The sequence below is a fragment of the Mus pahari genome, chromosome 7 (assembly GCF_900095145.1).
Source record: "Mus pahari chromosome 7, PAHARI_EIJ_v1.1, whole genome shotgun sequence".
NCBI lineage: Eukaryota > Metazoa > Chordata > Mammalia > Rodentia > Muridae > Mus > Mus pahari.
This window is the reverse complement of record NC_034596.1, coordinates 59,646,528-59,654,345: the sequence shown is the minus strand read 5'-3', so window position 1 is coordinate 59,654,345 and position 7,818 is coordinate 59,646,528. Positions and strand designations below refer to the sequence as shown.

Below are 7,818 nucleotides of genomic sequence, written 5' to 3'. Positions count from 1 at the left end.
AAATACTGACTCAGGAACATGGTATTCCTGAAGCTCACCTGCAGGACTTGCAAACCAGCTTAGAGAGTCAGAGACCCCATTCTAGAAAACACTGATGTTTATAAAACCTGTGACTATGCCTTTGTAAATAGTATTGAAATATCTGAGAGTGTAAATAAATAATTTATTATTTTAACTTATACATTATAATTTTATTTAGTTCAACCTAATATCTTTTTGATATTTCTACACCAGAATTAACACATAATAAACATCTAATACATTTTTGTATATATGTTGAATTTTCAATTTTAAATTAGATAATTCTTAAGGCAGATTTTAAACTTTTGGAGACAAAAATGCATCATTATTACTCTCTTTGAAAATACAACTTACACTTAAATAGATGTCCTAGATTGTAAAGTTGTATTTAAGAAAATACTCCATGGCATCTCTCTCTCTCTCTCTCTCTCTCTCTCTCTCTCTCTCTCTCTCTCTCTCTCNTCTCTCTCTCTCTCTCTCTCTCTCTCTCTCTCTCTCTCTCTCTCTCTCACACACACACACACACACACACACACACACACACACACACACACGGACTCTATCTTTGATCAGAGCAACAGCTAAATAATGGAAGCGGGGCCTATCACAACTGCTCTCTGAAAGGCCCACCAAGCAGCTGAAAGAATCAGCTGCAGATATTTGCACCCAACCAATGGACAGAAGCTGGGGACCCCTATGGTTGAATTAGGATAAAGCTGGAAGAAGCTGAGGAGAAAGGCAACCCTATAGGAAGTCCAGCAGTTTCAACTAATCTGGACTCAGACACTGAGCCACCAACCAGGCAGCATACACCAGCTGATATGAGGACCCCATACATATACAGCAGAGGACTGCTGGGTCTAGACTCAGAGAAGATGCACCTAGCCCTCAAGAGACTTGGCATCTCAGGGAGTGGCAAGACCTGGTGGGGTGTGAAGGTGGAGACATCCTCTTGAAGATGGGGAATGGAGGAGGGGGAAGGAGGTGTGCGAAGTGGGACAGTCAGAGTGGGCTGGGAGTGGGATATATTCTAGATTGTAAATAAGATTAAAGAATAAATTTTAAAAAGGAAAAAAAATGCAAGTTTCTTGATGCAAATATCTTGTCAATGTCACTTGGAAATGAGGACTGGATTTTCATAATAAACATATTTCCCTTTTCAAATTAAAATAATAACATAAACTAAATTTTTATCTGTACAGTATATGAAGTTCTTCCATCCAAGCAGTAAACTGTACTGGAAACAATAAAATCCCTTTGTTTTGTTGCACAGTAGTGTTTTCTCTTATTCTCACAGTTCTTTGCTCACAAGCAAGCTATGTCCTATTTATTTTACATAACACAGAGCATAAATTATTATTAGCAAAATCTTAAAAGTTTCTGGATATGTTGACTTGGCGCAATCAATTCTAGAAGAATGTAACAACGTAGGGAGCAGTCCTGCGTTCCTAGACAAGCACTTTATCATTGCTTTGAAGGATGTGAAAAAGGATTAGAATATTATGTACATCATCCTCTCCACTTACACTTGGGAAAGACTGAAAAACTAAAAACTGCACAGCAGTTTATACTGGTTAAAAGCAGACGATGCATAAGAGCCATTTAAGTTGCAGAATTATGAACCTGTCATTATATCCCCCACATTGTGGAGAGAAATTAGGTGCCTGAAGAGCTTTTATTTGGTATGTTCCAGCTATCATTTTCTTTCTGTGGAGGAACGCTGATAGAACAGTGTCTGTCTCTGTTTAATCTGAACATAGGTTTCTTTCTGTATCCAACTTAAATATAAAATCCAAAATGATTCCTCACCCCCCAAAAATGTTTTTGCTATCTATTAAGATAAAACACTTCTTTTTTGATGCAAGCACAGGTATATTTGTTGCCTATATTTTTAAAGTTCAAATTATTTTCCTATTAGTTTATTAGGATATACTTAATTTTTTTATAGAATATATTTTAACTGTAGTTTCCTCTCTGCAACTCCTACCTGAACCTCCTGTCCTCCTACCCACCCAACTACATGATTTCTCTCCATCTCTTTATCAAAACCATAACAAAATAAAAAAATAAAATATGAGTAAATAAACTGAAAATAAGAAACAAATAAGACAAAAATATCAGAAGAAAAGGTATGAACACAGACACACACAAATACCCATGTATGTTTTTCTTTGTAATTTTATTTAATCTTTTTTTGGGAGGGACTTCTATAGTTTTTATTTTTGCATTTAAACCATTGGGGGAGTTTTGATGGTGGGTAGCCTAGAAATTAATTACACTGGAGTTCCGAGGGCTCCATACACTAGCTGGGAAATCAGGTGACAGAAAAATTGATTCAGACCAGTCACATGATTGCAAAGCTGGTCTCCAGCAGAGTTACTGGTGGTCAGGTGTGGATGTCTAAGCAAGCTGTGAGATGGGAAGGGCAAGCACTGGGCCAGCCTTGAGCTGTCTAGATGACATCAGGAACAGAGGACCTAGCAGATGGCGGCTCCAGGGATATCCAGTCCATGCTTTACTTGACCAGGGGGTTCCTGAAGGACCTGCCAGCAAACTTGGCTTTGCTGCCCAGCACTTCCTGGATTCTAAGGATCTGATTGTGCTCGGCCAGGCCCTCAGATCCGCAAGGTGCACCAGTCTTGATCTGCCCTGTGCAGAGCCCCAACACCAGGTCGGCGATGAAAATGTCTTCAGTCTCCCGAGGTTGTTTGGACACCGTGACACCCCAGCTATGGGGCTGGGCCAGCTTATACGCCTGCAGAGACTCAGTCACAGAGCCAATCTGGTTCATTTTGAGCAGGAGACAGTTGCAGGACTTCTTGCTGCAGCCTTGGCACTCCGCTTAGTGCTGGTCAATGTGAGGTCATCGCCCACCACCTGGATGCCTGCACTAGTTGTGAACTTCTGCCAGGCATCCCAGTCATCCTGGTCAAAGGAGTCTTCGATGGACACCACTGGGGAGTCCTGGATGAAGGACTTGTACAAGTCGGTCAACTGGTCAAGTATGATGTACCTGCTGGGATCATCCAGAGACTTGAAGTCCAGGTCATACTTGCGAGGCCTGTAGAACTCAGAGGCAGCCACATCGATGCAGATGACAAACTGGTCAGTGTAGCTGGCCTTTGCAATTGCAGTCTTGAGCAACTCCAGTACTTCTTGGTTCTCCAGGATGTTAGGTGAGAATCTGCCCTCATCACCCACATTGGTGATGTCCTTCCCGTACTTCTCCTTGATGACGTTCTTCATTCAGGCTGTGGTAAACCTCTGCTTCAGTGTGAATGGCTTCCTAGAAACTGGATGCCCCCACAGGCAGGATCAGACTTGTTGCCAGCATAAGAACCACCGCTGATCACATTGAAAGCTGGGACCAGCAGGATAACTTCAGGTTTGCTGGCCAAGTCAGCAATGTGATGGTAAAGGGATACTCCGTTTTCCATGGCACCAGCTTTGCAGACAGCCAGGGACACTCACAGGATGGCATTTGCACCAAATTTAGATGTATTCTTGGTGCGGTCCACCTCGATCATCAGCTGGTCAACCTTCTCTTGGTCCACAACATTCACTTTCTTGCTAATCAGAGCAGGTGCCACAGTGTTATTGATGTGCTCAACAGCCTGTGAGACACCCTTCCTCATAAAGCCGGTCTTATTGTCTCGGAGTTCTAGGGCCTCAAAGATGTCAATGGACATACCACTGGGCACTGCAGCATGAAGAGACCTTTTGCAGTGTACAGATCTACCTCAACAGTGGGATTCCCACAGGAGTCAAAGATCTTTCTGGCATTGATCCTGAGAATAGACATGGTGAACTTCTGGCAGTCTGCTAGCTGCAAAGGAAGGAAAGAGGGTGTGTAGGCACTGAAGGAAATGTTAAGGACAGATGCGAGCATGACCCTGTACCGGAGCTTCCTTCCTTCCTTCCTTCCTTCCTTCCTTCCTTCCTTCCTTCCTTCCTTCCTTCCTTCCTTCCTTCCTTCCTTCCTTCCTTCCTTCCTTCCTTCCTTGCTTTCTTGCTTTTTTTCACACTCCCGGTCTACCCTCTGACTGCTCCCCATCCCATACCTCCTCCCCACCTTCCTGTCTCTACAAGGATGTCCCCACCCCTATCTCCTACCTCACAAGACCTCTCCACTCTCCAGGGCCTCCAGTCTCTTGACAGTGCATCTTCTCTGACTAAGTCTAGACCCGGCAGCAGTCTGCTGTATATGTATTAGGGGTTTCATATCAGCTGGTGTGTATTGCCTGGTTGGTGCTCCAGTATCTGAGAGCTCTCATGGGTTCAGGTTGATTGAGACTGCTGGTCCCGATGACCAACTAATCCTGGTCATGGGACTTGTCCTGGAGTATGGTTGATATAGCTAATGGCACTCCATACAAGATAATGGATTGCCATTTGTCAATAACTTCAATTGCAAACAGCATTTTTATTAGGAGACTTTTTTGTCGTCTTTTCTTCTCAGTACTGGGATTTTGTCTAGGGCAAAACTGTACATGTCTTGTGCAATGTAACCATATCAGTGCATAGCAACCCTGTTGCTTCTGTAAAATTCTGTTTCTGGAAGTCATCCACCACCTCTGACTCTAAATCTTTATGTGTCCACTTTGATAAAGACATGTCCTTTAGAGAAGAATGCCCTAAAACTTCTCACTTTTTGCACATTGTCTAGTTGTGCAGTTCAGTGTTGGTCTACTTCTAAAGTTCCTCTGATGAAATGTGAGTGATGCTCTAATATATAGGTAAAGCAATATGGCATCTCAAGACATCCTTTGCTGTTTTCCTTTAGTTAAAAATGAGTAGATTTCCTCAGAATTGCCCATATTTTAAAACTTTATAACAAAATATTATAAAAGATTCACTCTTGGTATATACTGAAATGTCAGTGAGATAGAATTAGCAACCAAAACTATTATCAGATTGATTTACATATGGAGCGCTTTAGTGGAAATAATCTGTTACACTTAAGTTGTAGCACTTCCCCAAATTAAAAAGAGAAAAATAAGTACAGATTTGGGAAGGGCTGGTTTTATAAAATTATTCTGACAAGTCTATTACCTTACTGATCAGGACCTAGGAAAAATTACCATATTTATATATACTTGTTTTCATATACACCTAGGCTTGAACTACATATTAAAAAGCAACAACTGAATTATGGTTAGAGTGAAGAAATGTACAACTTCCCACATTCCTTCTAAATTCTAGAGTGGAAAAGACATGCTACTCCTCCAGGAACAGAGTACTGGTAAGTTTACAGTGATGATACTCATGTTCATTGATGAGTTTCCATTCTTTTTCTTTTAAAACAAGAATTCCTGGTATTTTTAACAAACTTTAGTTAACAGAAATTGCATGAACAGCAATAAATGTAATATCCAAATAGGGCAAAAACTAAACCTAGAAATAAAGATGCAAGCATTCCTAGTGAGAAGTTGTTGGGGAGAGATTCCAGAAATCAAGCAGCACACAATCAAACTGTGTGCATTAGTGAGTTAACCCCACTCAGTCCAGAGTACTAGTGAGTTAACCCCACTCAGTCCAGAGTACTAGTGAGTTAACCCCACTCAGTCCAGAGCATTAGTGAGTTAACCCCACTCAGTCCAGAGCATTAGTGAGTTAACCCCACTCAGTCCAGAGCATTAGTGAGTTAACTCTACTTAGTCCAGAGCATTAGTGAGTTAACCCCACTCAGNAGTCCAGAGCATTAGTGAGTTAACCCCACTCAGTCCAGAGCATTCAGGGACCTCAGCCTTAGTTTTCAGCCCCTCCGTGTGCTAGGCCACCTAAAACAGCAAATGCTTAGCTCTTAAAGCCTTCTGAGTTATAGTTCTTGCAGAGACTCTTTGAAAGTTAAACAAGTAATGAGCACATAAAGTTTGGGCAGAGTCTGGGGAGATCATGACAAGGCTATTTAACCTTCAGCTTAGTAAAACTGATTCTGGAATTCTGAATTCCAGAGTTGTGTATGAATTTGTTTCCATTGCTTTAACCCCAGCATTTCTGACACTTTGTTAAAGCAGCTACAGGAATCTCACTTAGCTATCATGATGTCTTCTCTATCTCTATCTGCAACTCTTTGCTCTTTTTTTTTTTTTTTTGGTTTTATCATATTTGCTTAAGAGTGAAAGTCAGCATAGACCAAAATGGATATGTATTTACATTAGAATCACTGGAGAGCTTGTAGTTTCTATAGATAAAATGAAAATCTGTGATTAGGTTAACAAAAGACTAGGCTTCCATTAAGTAGTTAATAATAAGTAAATTCAGGAACTGAATTAATTTTGCATCTCAAGTTCACTAACATTAAGAGACTGAAGAAAATTCTCGACAAGTCATGCTTCCTACCTCTTGCATGAATTGTGTTCTATGTTTTGAAAGCATGGTCTTTCAGACTCTGTGAGAACCTAAAAATTGTAAGTCATCGTTCCTACGTGTAAAGGACTGGGTTAGAAGTAGTTAATTGCTTTATCTAGACAAGTGTCTGCTGAGGAATGCTGGCAGATACTGGGTTTTTGAAACATGTAAAAAGGTTCCAGTGTAATGGCATGTCCTATGACTCAGGTAGCCAAGGTCGTAAGAGAGATTGACAAATTTAAGGCAAGCCTGGACCACATACTAAGTTTCAGGGCAAAACTGGGTATGTAAGTCCTTGTCTCAAAAATAACCGAGCTAATCACAAGAAGAAAATATAAAAACCACATATTTTGAGAAAAATATGTATTCTTCATTCTGTGTGTATAATATTGATGAAATTCTTACCATGCTGAGTGAGAAGTGAAAATTAGGCTCAAACACAACACCACAGATGGCTGAGCAGAGCAGTAGGAAGACACAGCCCAGCAAGATATCATTGTAATTAAGACTTGCTGGACAGTGGGAGGAAGAAACTGATTTTTATCTTATATTCAGTTGAACTTAATTGAACACAGTTGTACATTCCTATCTATAAAACCAATAAAAATAACGAGAATTAAAGCTAAGGCCTAAAACAAATTTTGCAATGTTTATTTGGGATTGTAGTTTCAGAGGCTGATCATCATGGTGGGACCCATGGTTGAAAGCAGGTAGGCATGGTGCTTGAGCAGTAGCTGAGACTTTACATACTTATCAGCAGGTACAAGATAGAGAAAGCTAAATAGAATTGTCTTGGACATTTGGAATCTCAAAGCCCATCCCACAGTGACATACTCTTTCAATAATACTACGACTCCTAATCCTTTCAGAAAATTTTACCAACTGTGACCAAACATTCAAATATATGTGGATATGGGGGCCATAGTAAAATACATAAATGTATAAAAGATGGCATGACTCAGAAGTTTTCTTCCATTGAAATTCATTTAATTCTTTATGTTATATACATGTGTGCTTATCTTTGAACCTTATATATGTCTAGTATCCATGAAGATTGAAAGAATGTGTTGGAAATCCAACACCCCTTCATGATAAAAGTCTTGGAAAGATTGGGAATTCAAGGCCTCTACCTAAACATATTAAAAGCAATCTACAGCAAACCAGTAGCCAACATCAAAGTAAATGGAGAGAAACTTGAAGCAATCACACTAAAATCTGGGACTAGACAAGGCTGCCCACTTTCTCCTTACCTATTCAATATAGTACTTGAAGACCTAGCCAGAGCAATCCGACAACCAAAGGAGATCAAGGGGATACAAATTGGTAAGGAAGAAGTCAAAATATCATTATTTGCAGATGATATGATTGTATACATAAGTGACCCTAAAAAGTCCACCAGAGAACTCCTAAACCTGATAAACAGCTTCAGTGCAGTAGCTGGATATA

At 40.3% G+C, this 7,818-nt stretch overlaps 1 pseudogene; it reads right to left on the bottom strand.

Moving 5' to 3' along the window:
- Nucleotides 1-2,533: 2,533 nt before the first annotated feature.
- Nucleotides 2,534-3,823, bottom strand: LOC110324796 (annotated as a pseudogene).
- Nucleotides 3,824-7,818: the final 3,995 nt, after the last annotated feature.